Here is a 19,109-nt window from a genome sequence, read left to right as displayed (position 1 = left end):
GTCATGATCTCATGGTTCATGGGAGCCCTTCATCCTAGTGTATTCTGACAGCATGGAGCCTGCTTCAGATTCTCTCTCCCCCTCTCTCTGCCCTTCTCTTGCTCACACACACGCACTCTCTTTCTCTCTCTCTCTGTCTCTGTCTCTCTCTCTCTCTCAAAATAAATAAACATTAAAAAAGTGTGTGAGAATAAAATTAATACTGGCATAAAATGTCATTGTATAAAAGTGTTCAATTCTTCATATACAACATTGGAAACAGCCAATAAAGAAAAGATAAAGAAAATATCTATTTGCCTAGAAAAATTTGGGATGGTGACAATCCACAGCCATTCCTGAGGTAATGTCCATCTTACCCCAGGCCTCTGGCCATGCTCACACGTTACCAAGGATGAAGATATCTGACCTCAGAAATGCTCTTTTATAGGCATTCAGAACATGTAAGATGCAGAGATCCAGGCCAGGAGACCTGAGTTGTATGGATGACAAGTCTTTCCAGAGAAAAGAATCAACCAGTGTCAACAGCAAAGGTTGCTAGAAGCTGATGCAATGCCTTGTAAGCTGACTCAGTAAGGGCCCAGACAACTCAGGAATAAAATATTGGGTTACTTCCCTGGGCCAGGAATCCTTGTTAGCTGAGTTTTTGGCTATAGGGAAGAGAAGTCAGAAATGTCAGCTAGACTGTCACGATCAGTTTGAGCAACAAAGGCAAAAATCTACTGGCATTTCTTTGTTTACAACATGTCCACAAAGTATCTCTATTAATCTTTAGTTGGATTTCTTGAACTTTCTTTCCCTTCAGAGGGTATGTAGTGGCAGAATACCAGGACAGAATTACTACAAATCGATGATACAAATGGAGAACCTGGATTCAGAAAAATGTGGTCTCATGACATTGTCCCTTGCTTGGTAGCTGGATATAAATTAGTCTGTTTCCAACTGCAGGAAGAGAGTGTATTAGTTATTATATATGGAATAATTACTTCTAGCTGTATGGAACCTTCTATGGATGTGTGGGGAAAAGGGTATGGGCTCACACACATGCACACATGCACACACACACACACACACACACACACACACACACCACAGGCAACTAAGGGATGGAATGTAGGAGACAAACTGGGACGTTTGCCCAGCGTCTAATGATTTCCCCAATGCCATGCCTGCATGATATACTCTGTCCCCTGGGCATGGCCATTTGTTCCAAGAATAGAGATACCTGACCCAGGTTGAGTCAATTAGATTCTCTCTCCTAGCAGTTTGAAAACCTGAATTGAGACACATGGAGATACAAAGTGGTTGGAATTGCATAACACAGGGTGATGCTGTACAAAGCAGGTCTCCAGTCTCCAGCTGCTGGAGGTCCCTGAACTTCTCCGTTTCAGTCTTCCCAAAGCTGAATGGTTCAGGTCTTTCTTTCTTCTAGGACTATCTCCAAGGTCTTTGTAATACATCCTTGGCTTGAAATAATTAAAAAAAAATTGGAAGAAATAGGGCAAGGCATCTGATCTTAAGCAGAACTGAGAGAGCTGATGATAATGTATTTGTTTAGAGGGCTGAGTTCCTGTATCACAGAAAGAAGAGAGGGCTGTACTCTAGGGAGGTGTGTATTTCACATGCAGCTAGTCCGATGGTATCCAGAAGTAGATTCTGCCCTTATCATCCATTGGTCATGGACCCCCTTCTTTTTCGAACATCAGTTCTTTTAACGTACCTCTTCTTTATATCACTGAGAATTGATTTTGGCTGTAACCAAAAGTAAAACACAACAAAACAAAATGACCTGGAATAAAATAAAATAGCATCAGCAAGTAGGGGATTAAATTTTCTTTCAGAAGAAACATAAAGGGAGAGCTCAAGTGGCTGCTTGCTGATACTGTCAGAGCCCAGGCAGCTTCTGTCTTCCTGCTGCACTTACCCACCCCTGTGGCTCTCATTCCCATGGTTACAAAAATGATTGTGGGGGCTCTAGCCATCGAGCCAGGATGACCGGCACAAGAAGGTTGAAAGGCAAGACGCGGAACTACCAGATTTCTGCTGATTTCTCAATGGCTAGAACTCTGTTGTGTGGTCATTCTAGCTATAAGAAGGCTGAGAAATTAATTTATTTTCTTACTTTTTTAATAATTTTTTTTAAATGTTTGCTTCTCTATTTTTCAGAGAGAGGGAGGGAGAGAATCCCAAGCAGGCTCTGTGCTGTCAGCACAGAGCCCGATGTGGGGCTTGATCTCATGAACTGTGGTATCATGACCTGAGCTGAAATCAAGAGTCAGACACTTAACCAACTGAGCCATGCAGGTACCCCTGGAAAACCAATTTTTTTTAAACAAAAACGAGTAAAAAAGAATGGGGTTGGAATGCATGCTGAGAGAAGCAACTAACTGTAACTTCCACGGCCTTCCAGAACAATTTTAATGCATCTTCTTGTGTATAATACTATTTAGAAATAAAACCCAAAGTCAGTGTCCAATCCAGTTTTCTGGGTTCCTGCACAGAAATTCAGTCACTCCCTGAAGCCTGTCCTTACCCACACCTGTTGCCAATAGACCTAATTCACAAATCTGTATCATGGATCCATTCAGCAATCCAGTGTGTGTATGGCGGGGGGGGGGGGGGCAGCAGGGAGAGAGACAGAGATTCCATTTTAAGATAAGCAATACACTTACATGGAACAGAGTCAAGATATACAAAAGTTTAGCTCTCATCTGTGTCCCTCACCCATTCAACTCCCCGAACCAGACACCATCAACATTGTCAACCCTTGGGAGATCTTTCCCGAGAGAGCTGTGTGTATTCGTAAGCAAAAATACGTATGAAACGCGATACTCTCTTCAAACTGCTGGTTTTGTCTTTGTATACTTTCCAAGCAGGTGACCGCACCAAAGTCTTTACCAAGGGAAGAGGAAGAGCAATTGTCCTGTACTTAGTGAGTCTGTGCCAGGTGCCTCCAAACACACTATCTCATTTAACCCTCAGTGATGACTCTCTCAGGTAGATCTGTTGGTTGCATGTTCAGGTTGGAAATCTGAAGCTCCGAGTAATTAGAAGATGCATATTAGGTTAGTGACAAGCTAGAAAAGGGTTGACCTAGAACTTGAATCTCGGTGTGTTGGTTTAACTTGCTCTCAAAGCACCTATTGTGTATTCCAGCCCTCTATCCATTACATTTCTGCCCCACAGCTGACTCTTCCTGCCCCAACTGACGGCAAGGTTCTCTTTCTCTGCTGCACTGCCTTCTAGCTGATTCTTTGATTTTAATTTTTTATGTTTATTTTTGAGAAAGAGTGAGACACAGAGCGCGAGTAGGGGAGGGCAGAAAGAGAGAAAGATACAGAATCTGAAGCAGGCTCCAGGCTCTGAGCTGTCAGCACAGAGCTCTATGCGGGGCTGGAACCCCCAACCGTGAGATCATGATCTGCGCCAAAGTCGGATGCTCAACCTACTGACTGAGCCACCCAGACACCTCTTTATTTTCATTTTTAAAAAATGTTTATTTATTTTGAGAGGCGGGGGAGAGAGAGAAAGCCAGCACAGGAGGGGCAGAGAGAGAGGGAGACACAGAATCCAAAGCAGGCTCCAGGCTCTGCGCTGTCAGCACAGATCCTGATGGGGGGCTCGAACTCATGAACCGTGAGATCATGACCTGAGCTGAAGTCAGATGCCTAACCAACTGAGCCACCCAGGTTTTCCCCAGTTGATTCTTTGAAAATGTATGCTTATGTGCGTCGCTCCTTATCAGGGAAATACAACTCAAAACCACACTCAGGTATCACCTCACGCCAGTCAGAGTGGCCAAAATGAACAAATCAGGAGACTATAGATGCTGGAGAGGATGTGGAGAAACGGGAACCCTCTTGCACTGTTGGTGGGAATGCAAATTGGTGCAGCCGCTCTGGAAAGCAGTGTGGAGGTTCCTCAGAAAATTAAAAATAGACCTACCCTATGACCCAGCAATAGCACTGCTAGGAATCTACCCAAGGAATACAGGAGTACTGATGCATAGGGGCACTTGTACCCCAATGTTGATAGCAGCACTTTCAACAATAGCCAAATTATGGAAAGAGCCTAAATGTCCATCAACTGATGAATGGATAAAGAAATTGTGGTTTATATACACAATGGAATTCTACGTGGCAATGAGAAAAAATGAAATATGGCCTTTTGTAGCAACGTGGATGGAACTGGAGAGTGTGATGCTAAGTGAAATAAGCCATACAGAGAAAGACAGATACCATATGGTTTCACTCTTATGTGGATCCTGAGAAACTTAACAGGAACCCATGGGGGAGGGGAAGGAGAAAAAAAAAAAAAAAAAAGGACGTTAGAGTGGGAGAGAGCCAAAGCATAAGAGACTGTTAAAAACTGAGAACAAACTGAGGGTTGATGGGGGGTGGGAGGGAGGGGCGGGTGGGTGATGGGTATTGAGGAGGGCACCTTTTGGGATGAGCACTGGGTGTTGTATGGAAACCAATTTGTCAATAAACTTCATATAAAAAAAAAAAGAAAATGTATGCTTATGTTAAACATCGTAAAAGCCATTTATGAAAAGTCCACAGCTAATATCATCCTCAATGGGGAAAAACTGAGAGCTTTCCCCCTGAGATCAGGAACACAACAGGGATGTCCACTCTCACCGCTGTTGTTTAACATAGTGTTGGAAGTGCTAGCATCAGCAATTAGACAACAAAAGGAAATCAAAGGCATCAAAATTGGCAATGATGAAGTCAGGCTTTCACTTTTTGCAGATGACATGATATTATACATGGAAAACCTGATAGACTCCACCAAAAGTCTGCTAGAACTGATACATGAATTCAGCAAAGTCGCAGGATACAAAATCGATGTACAGAAGTCAGTTGCATTCTTATACACTAATAATGAAACAACAGAAAGACAAAGAAACTGATCCCATTCACAATTGCACCAAGAAGCATGAAATACCTAGGAATAAACCTAACCAAAGATGTAAAAGATCTGTGTGCTGAAAACTATAGAAAGCTTATGAAGGAAATTGAAGAAGATATAAAGAAATGGAAAAACATTCAGTGCTCATGGATTGGAAGAATAAATATTGTTAAAATGTCAATACTACCCAAAGCTATCTACACATTCAATGCAATCCCAATCAAAATTGCACCAGCATTCTGCTTGAAGCTAGAACAAGCAATTCTAAAATTCATATGGAACCACAAAAGGCCCCGAATAGCCAAAGTAATTTTGAAGAAGACCAAAGCAGAAGGCATCACAATCCCAGACTTTAGCCTCTACTACAAAGCTGTAATCATCAAGACAGCATGGTATTGGCACAAAAACAGACACATAGACCAATGGAATAGAATAGAAACTCCAGAACTAGACCCACAAAAGTATGGCCAACTAATCTTTGACAAAGCAGGAAAGAACATCCAATGGAAGAAAGTCTCTTTAACAAATGGTGCTGGGAGCACTGGACAGCAACATGCAGAAGAATGAAACTAGACCACTTTCTTACACCATTCACAAAAATAAACTCACAAGGGATAAAGGACCTGAATGTGAGACAGGAAACCATCAAAACCCTAGAGAAGAAAGCAGGGAAAAACCTCTCTGACCTCAGTCGAAGCAATTTCTTACTTGACACATCCCCAAAGGCAAGGGTATTAAAAGCAAAAATGAACTATTGGGACCTCATGAAGATAAAAAGCTTCTGCATTGCAAAGGAAACAATCAACAAAACTAAAAGGCAACCGACAGAATGGGAAAAGATATTTGCAAATGACATATTGGAAAAGGGCTAGTATCCAAAATCTATAAAGAGCTCACCAAACTCCACAACCAAAAAACAAATAATCCAGTGAAGAAATGGGCAGAAAACATGAATAGACACTTCTCTAAAGAAGACATCCGGATGGCCAACAGGCACATGAAAAGATGCTCAACGTCGCTCCTCATCAGGAAAATACAAATCAAAACCACACGCAGATACCACCTCACGCCAGTCAGAGTGGCTAAAGTGAACAAATCAGGAGACTATAGATGCTGGAGAAGATGTGGAGAAACGGGAACCCTCTTGCACTGTTGGTGGGAATGTAAACTGGTGCAGCCGCTCTGGAAAACAGTGTGGAGGTTCCTCAAAAAATTAAAAATAGACCTACCCTATGACCCAGCAATAGCACTGCTAGGAATTTACCCAAGGGATACAGGAGTACTGATGCATAGGGGCACTTGTACCCCAATGTTGATAGCAGCACTTTCAACAATAGCCAAATTATGGAAAGAGCCTAAATGTCCATCAACTGATGAATGGATAAAGAAATTGTGGTTTATATACACAATGGAATACTATATGACAATGAGAAAGAATGAAATATGGCCTTTTGTAGCAATGTGGACGGAATTGGAGAGTGTTATGCTAAGTGAAATAAGTCATACAGAGAAAGACAGATACCATATGTTTTCACTCTTATGTGGATCCTGAGAAACTTAACAGAAGACCATGGGGGAGGGGGAGGAAAAAAAAGAGGTTAGAGAGGGAGGGAGCCAAAACATAAGACATTCTTGAAAACTGAGAACAAACTGAGGGTTGATGGGTGGTGGGAGAGAGGGGAGGGTGGGTGATGGGCATTGAGGAGAGCACCTGTTGGGATGAGCACTGGCTGTTGTATGGAAACCAATTTGACAATAAGTTTCATATTTAAAATAAAATAAAGCAGAGATTGGAAATAGAGAAAAAAAAAGAAAAAGAAAATGTATGCTTATGGTTGTGAAAGCTCGGATTCTTTCCTCATGGCGCTTACAGCAGTGATTTGCAGTGAGTTGACTTAATTAAATTATCTGCACTCCCTGTGACCTCAGCCTGGAGCTTCTTCGTCGCTTCCTCTGCTCCTAACTGCTACAGAGTTGACCAAGTTTTTTTTTTTTTTTCCTCTTAGGATTTCTCCTCTTACCATTCTTGTCTCTCCAGATCCTTGCTACGCAAAATGTGGTCTATGGACCAGCAGCAGCAGCATTACCTTGAACCTTGTTGTAAATACAGATTCGCAGACACCACCCAGACGTACTGAATCAGAATCTGTGTTTTCACGACAGCCTCTGGTGGTTGCTGTGCACATTAATGTTTGAAAATCACTGTTCTAGATAACGCCTGCAGGCCGAATCTAGTCAGCTGCCCGTGATCACATTTTACATGGTTATATAAGTACCTATATATGGTAGACTCAATTTCTCCTCTTGGCCTCAAAGGCCTACAACTATCTACTACCTGGGTTCTTTCAGAAAAAGTTTGCTGATCCCACTCTAGAGGATATGGCTTGCTGTACTTGAATTCTGGGTGGATTCTTAATTTTTTTAAATGTTTATTTATTTTTGAACTAGAGAAAGTGTGAGCAGGGCAGGGACAGAGAGAGAGAGAGAGAGAGAGAGAGAGAGAGAGAGAAGATCTGAAGCGGGCTCTGTCCTGATAGCAGAGAGCCTGATGTGGGGTTCAAAGTCATGAATTGGGAGATTATGTCCTGAGCTGAAGTCAGACGCTTAACTGACTGAGCCGCTGAGGTGCCCCAGGGTGGATTTTTATCTTGCTTTCACGCAAACACCACCTGAAGGAGGATGGGCAAGGATTCCCCCTTCTTCTTTAGTCTGTGCACCTGCAGACATTGGTACATTTGTATTCATGCCTTTATGTTATGATTTATTTTTTGTTTGTATGTCTTAGGTATGTTTCCCTACTGGGCAAAAAGCTCTCTGAATTCAGGATGAGACCAGATTCCCTAGAAGCAGAGTCCGGGGATGGTGATGCTATTCAAGGGGGTTGTCCAAGATCTTTCTCAGGAAGAACCTGTAATAAAGGGAGGGAGGCAGGACAGGGTGGAGTAAGAGGATAAGTAAAGATCGTATGGCTGCACCAAAGTCTAACCTCACCCTGATCCCATGGGAAGCACTGGGGTGTGACCAGCACCATGGAATTTTTCCACCTGAAGGCAAGGGGCTGATCTTTGTATCCTCCTATCAGTCATTGGCCAGGGCTGCCCTCGGAGGGGCGCATAGCCTCTCAGGCTTTTCTGGATGAGGCTGCTCCTCTTAGAGGGCACCTGTGAGCCCCTGGCAGTCACCACTCAGGCAGCGGAGAGTGGGAGGCAGTTCCGGTGTGTCTTTTTATTTTAATCTCTGTTTCCTTAGTTGCTAATACAATTCCTGGCACTCAGCAAGAGTGCAATAAATCTTGGTTACCTGAATGAGTCTCTTCCTAATAGAATACATACTCCCTTGTTAATTAAGGCAGGCAATATCCATTGTCTTTGTTTATGTTCATCCAATTAATAAAGTAAATCATTTTCTAACTAGTTGGTTTAACAAGACTAAATGAGATAATCCAGATAAAGGTGCCTGGCAAACCACCTGATGTTTAATGTTTGTTTATTTCCCTTTAGAATTAAGTAGGCTGTGTGATATATTTTATTAGGAAGAGTGTCAACTTTCTTGTTTATGGCTCGTAACAAATTCAAATGAATCAGGAAAGATTTTTGTTTTTATTACCTCTGCAGCCTCTACTTGGGGCTTCCCAAGATCATCGCCTTTAGCTGTGAGGAGATATAATGGGGAATATAATCTAAGATATTATAATAGCAATGACATTGGAAAGTATGGGATGTATTAAAATATGGACACTGTTAAAATGGTCCACAAGGCAAATAATCACTGCCATAGGCATTAATCCTATTATAGACCAGGGACTATGCTATGTGCTTTATGTCCCTTATCACTGACCCTCAGAATGATTCCATACACTGGGGGTTATAAGTGTTAGTACATTGGGGTGCCTGAATGGCTCAGTTGGTTAGGCCTCGGCTTCAGTTCAGGTCATGATCTTGCGGTTTGTGGGTTTGAGTCCCGTGTGGGGCTCTGTGCTAACAGCTCAGAGCCTGGAGCCTGCTTTGAATTCTACGTCTCCCTCTCTCTCTGCCCCTTCCCTGCTCATACTCTGTCTCTCAAAAATGAATAAACGTTAAAAAAATTTTTTTAAAAAAGTATTAGTACACAATAGGTGGGCCAGGTATGTAATTAGGATACCAGAAATGCAGGGGCACCGATATTTTTTTTTAATATTAAAAACTATTGTTAAGTTCATTGTGCTAGAAATCAGAACTTTGTGAATTTCTTTACACTTGTTTCTTATTATTTAAAATTATTAAAAAATTACACACGGAGTCATTATTACTTTTTTAGTGCCTAGGATTTCCAAAAATCTTAATTTCTAACCCCTCCTCCCCAGATATTATTAACCTAATTTTAGAAACAAGGAAACTAAAACTCAAGAGAGGCTACTGAACCAGTTAGGGGTCACTGGAGGAACAGAAAGAAAGAGGAGGTGATACTTAGATGAGAAGCTAGTGCCTTAACTGGAGCTGAGCTGCTGACCCCATAGAAATCATTTACAAACACACCAAAGAGGTGCTTCAGCATCTGGCTCGGTTGAGCATCTGACTCTCGGTTTCAGCTCAGGTCATGATCTCACGGTTCGTGAGTTTGAGCCCCATGTCGGTCTTTGTGTTGAGAGTGTGGAACCTGCTTGGGATTCTTTCTCACCCCCTCTCTCTGCCCCTCACTCTCTCTCTCTCTCTCTCTCTCTCTCTCTCTCAAGTAAATTAAAAAAAAAAAAAAAAAGGTGCCTCAGCATGTAGGTCTGGAATCGGCTTGAGCTGCCAGATTCTGGAATAATCTAGATGAACACACCTACCAGTGTCCAGCAACTACTACTTTGTTGGAGTCAGAAGTGGAAGGCCTCTCTTGTCTTCCTGCCTTCTGATCTTTTGCCAGTGCTTCCTATTAGTAGGAAGTAGAATCAAACAGGAAACCAGCAGGTGAGGGGGACCGAGGAAGGGCCTGCAGACTCCCAGCCCTGCGGAGAAGAGAGGAGGGTGAGGACAGCTTGGAGGGATGACAGGAAAATGCCCAGGAAACACATACGGCCGGAAGGGTGCATGGCGAGGCCACCCCATGTTGCCTGTCTGTAGAATGTTTATGCTGAATGGCAAAGTGATACTATTGAGTTAACCTTACTCTGCTTGAAAATTCATGTTTGAGCTAATCTAATTCACTTTGCTTGAAAATTCACATTTCTGAGGCCTGAAAACAGGTTCATTTGTCCTGTGATTCCTGCTCTTTATTCAACTTTGAAACCGATCTTTCAAAAGAGAGGGGAAATTTTCCGTATTGGTGAGTTTGTGAATATTGGCATTGGCACCCATGGGTTGAAATCGTAGCAGTCTGGAACCCTGCTGGGATCTTCTACAGATACTCATTATGGTATTTTCTTATGCCCCAGAAAACAGATTTAAAATTGAAATGGCAATTTATATTCCTATTTGGAATATGTCAGTGATTTGGTAGCAGTTCCTAAAATAGGGCGAAAAGACATTGGATTTTTCCATTTCTGGTGCCCTTTCAATAATGACCATTTATCAAACACCCCCAAATTAGGTACTGGGGAAACTAGAATAGATGAGATAAATGTTCTGTTAATGGGGGGCTCGTACCCTAATATTTGACCTAAACTGAGATCATTTTTATTAGTTCCCAGCAAACTCTTTCCTCTGAAAGAAACATTTCGACTGAAGCTATATATTTTATTTTCTTTTTAAAGACACCAGTTCTCCACTTCAATCAAAGACAAAGGAAGGGCATGAAGAAAGGTAGATTTTCTATCAAATAGTATTCTTGGGATGGTCCCCAGGTTAGCCAGATCTTCTTCCTCGTTTGTCACATTGGTCTTCTATGTCTTTGATGGAGCAGTAATGGTGGTGAGTTAACTTTGCCTTGAGAGTACCTGCTGTCTGATAATGGAAGGACAGGAAGGAACATTCTGGCCTCGTTTCCTTCCGATGCTGCTGCCACACAATGATCGTGGCCGTGACCAGCAGAAAATGGTAGAGGAGAGTGATTCTATAACTTGGGACCATCACAATACTCTCCAGGAATAGACTATGAGACATGGCCTACTGTGAGGCATTTTTCTCAATTTTACATCTTTTATTACCTAAAAAATTGATTCTATGCATCATCTACTAAATAAACCCACAATCCCTGGCATGGAGGTAATCTGTTGAACCACTGATTATGTTTTTCTTTTCCAAACTTATCTACCATTACACCCAACTTCTGTCTGCTCCGGCTCCAAGCTGTTTGTTAAGCAAAGCGATTTTTTTTTTTAATAAAACAAATAGAGCACAGATAAAGGTAGAATTGTCTGGCTAGAAGTGGCGGGGGGCGGCAATCAGAGCCTGAATGCTTTGCCTTCTTTGTGCCCTGGCTACGGAAGCATCTCCTCCAAATCCCAGGCTGCTCTGACCATTCATATAAATGCTTCATCTTTCTCTGTGCTTTTACTCTGTCCTGCTGCTCAGCTGGGTGTTTTTGCGTGGCATATTCTCCTTCTCTGGCACTGTTTGTTCAAATACTCCTCCAACCTGGATGCCACCTCTTCCAGGAAGCTTTTTATGATTTGCCCCACTTGAAACCAGTCTGGACATCCTCTGCTTTTCCATAGTACTTGTATTGCCACTGGTTGCTTTAAGGGAAGGTTGCCTTACTATGTTGTAAACTGCCATGAACTCAGGGACTTTTTGTCCACCTTCATATCTTCATCATGTCCTGCACGTATTAGATACTCAATAATGGTTACTTTATAGAGAGGAGAACATTTACTCTTATATAGGTTAATGAGGATTCTCTTTATGGACAGATCAAGATTTTGCAAACTTGTTTCCCTATTTTCACCATATGGAATAACGTCTTCCCATCTAGTCTCTGCTCAAATGCTACATCATAAATAAAACCTTTCTTGTATCTTCCTAGATGAAAGTGATGTTTGAATGCCCAATAGCAAGCAGTTTCTGTCCCTCTCTGAGGACGCTGGGCTTTCTATCAAACATTATACAGTCACATACATGCCTGTTCTACATAACTGTAAGTTACTTAAGAAAAGAAAGTTCCATGGTCTAAAACTGTAAGAGTATTGCACCTGCAGGCTTCAAATGCAGGTCATACCAGTTAATATCTAGGGGGCAATGAGCAAAAGGCTTGATATCTTTGAATTTCAGTTTCCTCACTGTAAAATGAGGTTAGTGATGTCTCCTTCAGAAATTGCTTTTGTTGTTGTTGTTGTTGTTGTTTTTGGTGAAGAATACATTCAATAAGATCAAAGTAGCTTACAAACATTGGGCATTCAAAATTATAAGTCCCTTCTCCAAGATTCCTCTTTGAGACTTCCCCAGAACCTAAGGACAGTCCTTTGTAAGAAGTATACACTCAATTTTTTTGTTTGCTTGCTGAATTGGATTTTCAGAAAATGTTAATGAGAATTATATGGAAAAAAATGGGGGCACCTGGGTGGCTCAGTTGGTTAAGCATCTGACTTTGCTCAGGTCATGATCTCACGGTTCATGGGTTCAAGCCCCGCATCGGGCTCTGTGCTGACAGCTCAGAACCTGGAGGTGAGCTGCTTTGGATTCTGTGTCTCCCTCTCTCTCTGCCCCTCCCCTGCTCATGCTCTGTCTCTGTCTCTCAAAAATAAATAAACGTTAAAATTTTTTTTAATGGCTTCATTGCCACAGAGATTAGAAAACATCAAGTTGTGCCTGAATGCATTTTTTAAACAAAATTTAAGACTAGTTGATACTCTAAGATACATTATTTGTTTATACAGCTGGCCCTTGAACAACACGGTTTGAACTGCACTGGTTCACTTATATGTGGATTTTCTTTCCCAATAAATACAGTATAGTACTTTAATTGTATTTTGTCCTTCTTATGATTTTCTTACTAGCATTTTCTTTTCTCTAGTTTGTTTAATTTATTGTAAGAATACTTTATATATTACATGTAACATACAGAATATGTTATTAATTGACTGTTAATGTTGTTAATTGACTGTTGATGTTAGTGATAAGGCTTCTGGCCAACAGTAACTAAGTTTGAGGGAATCAGAAGTTATACACAGATTTTTGACTATGGGGTGGGGAGGGGGTGCCCCTAACCCCCACATTATTCAAGGGTCAACTGTGCATCTCTTCAGAGAATCTCACAAGACTAGTGTTCATTGCAGTAGAGGCTAGAAAATATGGAAATAAGTCACTAGCCCTAAAGACATTGGGAGGAAAGCCTGTTGGTCCACAGGGCACTTTTCCTGCCTAAGGTAGATTCACAGTCTGATCTTGTAGGCTCTTGTTGGCCAAAGGATATAGACTGTCTCTCATAGACTGACTCACATTAACCAAGTTTAGAGACAGACAAATAAACATTAATTTGAATTTGTTAATTTGCCATGAGCATTCTTACTTCTGTTGGAGTATACCATACGAGTTGACCCAATCAGATAAGGATTTCCCTCATAGGCTGATCTACAGAGAAAGCCATATTACAGTGAGAAGGTTTGTTGGTAAGCCTGAATTATGCAAAGTATGGAATTACTGATTTTAAGAGGTGTCTATCAGCTAGGCCTTCCATTCATCCCTCCTTTCCTCTTTCTCTCCTCACGTCTCCATTCAGCAAATACTTCTTGAAAACTTACTGTGTGAGGTAGTATAGCAGAGCATTCTGGGGTGAGACTTCCTGTTTTTCAATTACAGATCTTCTGTTTGCTGGGCATGTGACCTGGGGGAAGGTATTTAACTTCTTAGTGCTGTAGGGCCTACCTGTGTAATAGCACCTACTCCAATCAGGTTAAAGAAATTACCATATGCAGATGGTTTAGAATAGCAGCTTGGGACTGATGGTCTGCACACCTCTTTAATGTGCATAGGGGGGTAGATAGGGTGAGCTTTCTAATTTTTCTTTCTTTTTTTTTTTTTTGCACAAGAAAATTGAGTTTCAAAATGATTAATTGCTGTGCCCTAGGTTGCACCCGGTTAATAAGTAGCTGCGTTTGCTCAGGACCAAGTTTATTTTAGAAAATCATGAATTTTGACACCCTGGGGGAGGAAATAAAACATAACAGTTATGTGGGCTTTCATTGCTCCTTAAAAAAGAATTCTAAGCCTGTAGAAATAAAGGGTAGACTCTAGTTTCTTCGTTTATCATCAACTTTTGATTGATTTTGTCATTTTCCATATTTATCTTCTATGAGTTGGGCCTCCCTCAAATGGTGCCCTAACAAATGAGATCAATTTTCCTCTGAAATAGTTTTTTTTTTTTTTAAAGAAATTACAGTCATCCCAGACTCATGTTCTTAGGGAGGAAACAGTACATTTGGCAATTTCCATTGCTTCTGGTTGTGATCAGATTGAATTTCAGGCAGTCATCTTCAAGCTATGCCCTAATTAAGATGAACAGATATTGTTAGCTGGCTTGTCTAATCAGTTTCCCATCTGGCGTAATCATGTTTATGAGCAGTATCTGCTTTTGCTTGGCGTGGGCAGTAGCTAAAAACAACAGAACAAGGCAATCACATCTCCTAAGGTAAGATCCAGGGCCCTTCTTCACCTCAAATCCTAGCTGGGAAATCACAATTTCAAACGTGCAGAATAAGTGTTTCGGCTATTTGCACTGATGGAGCCCCATTAGGCTCCATTGAGATCCATCCATCCATCCATGCATCCGTCCACCCACCCATCCATCCATCCATCCATCCGTCCATATTTATGCTTCCATCCATTCCATTTTAGCAAAAATTGCTCAACCCCTCATATGTGCTAGGCCCTCAATGACTCAGGGCATTACTAATATGAGAAACAGAAGCTCAAGAAGCTCTTGGTGTGATGAAGAAAGTCTCAAAGACATACGGATCTGAAAAATAAAGCCTAGTGCTATTTATTGAACAGTAGTGTATGAAAAATTATTGCATTGCAAATAATTGTACAGTTTTGTATTCTGTCTCTGAGAATGGTGATTCTGCCCAAGGAGGGTATGGAACCTGACCTTTGTTACACTATTCCCTCAAAGAAACATGCCTTTGATAAATTATTTGTATTTCTATGATGGATGATGCTTTATTGATCTCCTCACTGAACAAAAGGCAGACAACACTATGAGAGAAATTTGAAGTCAACTTAGGTGTGAGTAAACTGAAAGCACTGCTTTTCATCAGGAGAACAAGTTGGGGATTAAAAAAAAACACTTTGGGAATGGTACTTCCTTTCTCCAGCAGCCTGCCCAGATCTCAGCCAAATGTTGTAGCTCTTATAATGTAAACAGATGCAAGAAGGATGTTAAAATGCTTCTCGGTTCAATAATGCCCATAATGTTACATTTCACAAGAGATTTAGTCAGAGGTGTATTAATAGAAAACTTATGAGACTAGACTATGTTGTTTTAGGAAGAAAATGAATAGTTGCTAAGGAGAAGTGTGCTTGTCCTTAGGAAATGTTAACCCTTACTGGAGGAGAGAATGGAATGAAATAGGCGTCCCTCATCTTCTTTCCCCCATTCGCGGGGCCCAAGCCTTCACAGCTTCCTGAGAGCTTGTGAAGCCTGGGCAGAAAGAAGCCTCCACTAGCACATGGGGAAAGTCCCTTGGAGGCGTGGCTTCCTTTCTGAAGTAAAGAGACTGGAGTTTTCTTATAGGGGCCGTCCTGAGGTGTGACTATAAGAGGAAGACAAGAACTGGAATCAGCAAGAGGGTCACCGAGAAGAAGAGGGATAAGGAGATACAGAACATTTACACGTACACCCAACAAAGGCCCCCAACCATAAGTACTCTGACATCTCCTCCAAAAGTCATAAGTGATTCTGACCAAGTCATAATCTTCTGTCTCTATTGCTTTGATACTTGCCTGAATCATTAGTAAAAGAGCCCCTTACACTTCCATTTGAGCTCTGTGTCTGTTTCTTTAAGGAAGAGGGTGTGGGGTTATTCACAAATGAAGCTGTTCCAGATAGCATGTAGAACCACCTGGTGATGCTCCTGAGTAGTCATGGCAGGTAGAAGGGAGAGCGTTGACCTTGCCTTGGAGTCACCCGTGTTGAGAAGACCACCATCATCAGATGTCTTCCTGGTCACTGAAGAATGCAGAGTGGACTTCCTATGTTCTCCTGATAACCTCTCCACCTAGGGACAAGAAGGGGTCCCTGACATACTCTGGTTGTATAAAAAAATCACTTCATAATAGTTTAAATTGTTGAAATAGAAAGTGAACTATGGAGGGAGGAAGTGAGGTCTTAGTGCTGGAAGTGTTTTAGCGGATGTTAATCAACTAACTGGAAGGGGTATTTGAGGTAGAACTCAAACATTTTTTAGGATGACTAGAAGATCCCAAACTTGACGGTACATCAAAATCAGCCATGAGTTGTTACAAATACAACTGAGATGTTATGTTTCACGTGAAAAGCAACTGGAATCTTAGAAGTCTGATAAGTTTTGGCAGCTCCCTACATGCGGGATCGCTTTTGAGGCTCTAGTCCTTCCGTGTCTTGTAGAAATTGGGTGAGTTTTGTCACGTGTTGAAAAATTGTCACACTACCAATGGTTGCATTTTGGTTGCCACCTGCTGGGGTTGCCAGGTAGAGCTGTGAGTGACCTGTCATGTGGGTTCCTAGAGACCCACAAATAAGCTAAAAGAGGTTTCTGGAGCTCTTCTTGGGAATTGAGAGCCTTGTATATAGCAATACCATCTGGTATCATTTTTTTGCTTCCTCGTGTAGGCTGAGGTCAACAGTGAGAGAAAAATATAATGATGAAGTCACAGGTGTACAAAACAAGCGGTGTAAAACAATCATTTCCCACCTTCGACTTTCCCACATTGGTGTCATGTAAGCAAGGGGCAGAGGCCCACGCTAGCTGGCCTTTTTATAAAGGGTCCTGGCAAGAGCCTTCTCTCAGAGGCTCAGTTTAGGACTTGTCACCAAATAACCAAGCAAAAGTTCTTTAAGGATAGACCCAGGGAAGACCCCGAAGTGGTGGGGTGCAATGCTTGAAAGAAGACTGTAGAAGTCAGCACATGAGCCTCAGGACTTGTTTTCGGACACTTCCACACTTGTACATCAACCTTAGTGATCTGGGTACACCCCAACTTGCTTATCATACCCTGGCCTCCCTGGAAGATTCTCTCCAAGTTTGCTTCCAACTATCTGCCACCTCCATTTCTCCCTTTCTTGACATATTTCAAAAGCTCTCCATTGCTGAAAAGATGAGATTCAGTTCCTCGGTATGGCACACAGGCCGCCATGATGTAACCTCTTCCCACCTCTCTGGATTGATCTTCTTCCAATCCACATTTTTCATGCCCTATATATGAGCTATAACTCCTACATATCCCTGAATAAGCTTCTTCACAGTTTTTCACCTGATTCTCCACCCCTAAGCAGAGTTGATCTCCAGGCTTTGGGTTTCCAGTGTACCTAGAACATAAATTTATATATCATTTATTATACTCTTATAATTAACAGTTTGTAAGTCCGGTGTATCTCTTCTTTTTTTTTAAGTTTGTTTGTTTGTTTGTTTGTTTGTTTGTTTATAGAGAACAAGCAGGGGAAGGACAGAGAGAGAGAGAGAGAGAGAGAGAGAGAGAGAATCCCAAGCAGGTTCCTCACCATCAGCACAGAGCCCAGAATAGGGCTTGAACTCACAAACTATAAGATCATTACCTGAGCCAAAACCAAGAGTTGGACACTTAACTGACTGAGCCACCCAGGCGTCCCCCCCCCTACCCCCCCATCTATCTCTTCTAATGGATGGTAGATCATTGAGCATGGTTTATTGTCCTGTTCAACACTATGTCCCCATTTCTTCCTTTGTGTCTGGCATCTAGAAGGTGTTCTATATATATTGGTGATGAAAATATGGCAACTGTGAGCCAATAATTAGGGCATTTTAATTTTCTTTATGAAACAGCAAGTTCCAGGAACTTTGGGAGATAGTTATGGATCAGGAGTATGTTTGCTGTGTTCACCCTAAGATTCAGACCAACCTGGATATGTCTACAACACGAAATAAGTAGATACTAGGTATTTCTGGAAAAGTAAGTATGCCAAAAGAAGAATTTACACATTTATCTTGAGGACAACTGGGAAAATCAGAGAGGAAGAGTGATGTTTTTTTAAAAAAAATTTTTAATGTTTATTTTTTTTTTTGAGAGAGAGACACACACAGAGTGCGAGCTGGGGAGGGCAGAGAAAGAGGGAGACACACAATCGGAAGCAGGCTCCAAGCTCTGAGCTGTCAGCACTTGAGATCATGACCTGAGCCAAAGTCGGGTGCTTAACTGACTGAGCCAGCCGGGTACCCCTGAGAGGGAGAATGGTTTTAAGCACAGTTCAGTGCTTATTATTCCAAGAACTGTCTGATTTAGTCTTCTTGAACCAAACCTCAAATCCTGGGAGAAAGGACCAAAAAAATATGGAATAAAAATAAGAGAGAGTTTAGTTGGATCCACGTGGGACATTCAGAGGCATTTTCTAGCAAAAAGGAGTCCCAGGGGAGTTAGAAGTGTAATTGTCCCACTTGCAGTGATACTGTTGAAACACATGTTGATAGAGGGCAGAGATATTGGCCTAGCCAGGAAGCCTGACAAGCCTAAATCTGGGGGAGGGGGAAGAGGAGGGAAGAAGGAGAGAGGGAGAGACAGAGAGATTGAGAATCAGGGCCACACAGGCAGAGAAAGAAGAGGAGGAAAATTATGGGTACATGGTGATTGAGCTCAAGCAAGACACCCTCCAGGATTCCCTGAATTATTCAACATGGAAGAAAGGCAGAGGCAGGAAAATACTTTTTTTTAATTTTAGTGATAATCCTGCTTTTTAAAATCCCCTTCCCCATCCTTCCCTTTGATATGGTCTTGAAATACACAAATTGCAGAAAGGAGTACATAATGTGTATCAGGAAAAAGAAAATCATGCAGAAGTACTTTAGGAGTTACAGGTCAAAAGCATCCTCTCTTTACTAGATTGAACTTCCTGGAAAATAACTTTTAGGATTTAGTATTGCCAGAGGTTTTAGCTGTTATTTTGTCCCCTAAAGATGGGAAAAAATAATTCCCTCTCACCAGGCAGTTTCATTAGCATATTGCCCTTGTTGGCATCTGAAAAGTGGCTAATTTGGAAGGTTAGGTTTTAAAATGAGGGACTTTAATTTTACTTCCCTTGTAAAGTTCACGTGAATGAGAAATTATCCCAGCAGCTGTTACAAATGCATGGTTACA

Source organism: Lynx rufus, unplaced genomic scaffold (genome assembly GCF_022079265.1).
Source record: "Lynx rufus isolate CCGP_SWC_20201006 ecotype Redwood Valley unplaced genomic scaffold, mLynRuf1.p SCAF_21, whole genome shotgun sequence".
Taxonomy (NCBI): Eukaryota; Metazoa; Chordata; class Mammalia; order Carnivora; family Felidae; genus Lynx; species Lynx rufus.
Note: the sequence above shows the minus strand (reverse complement) of the source record.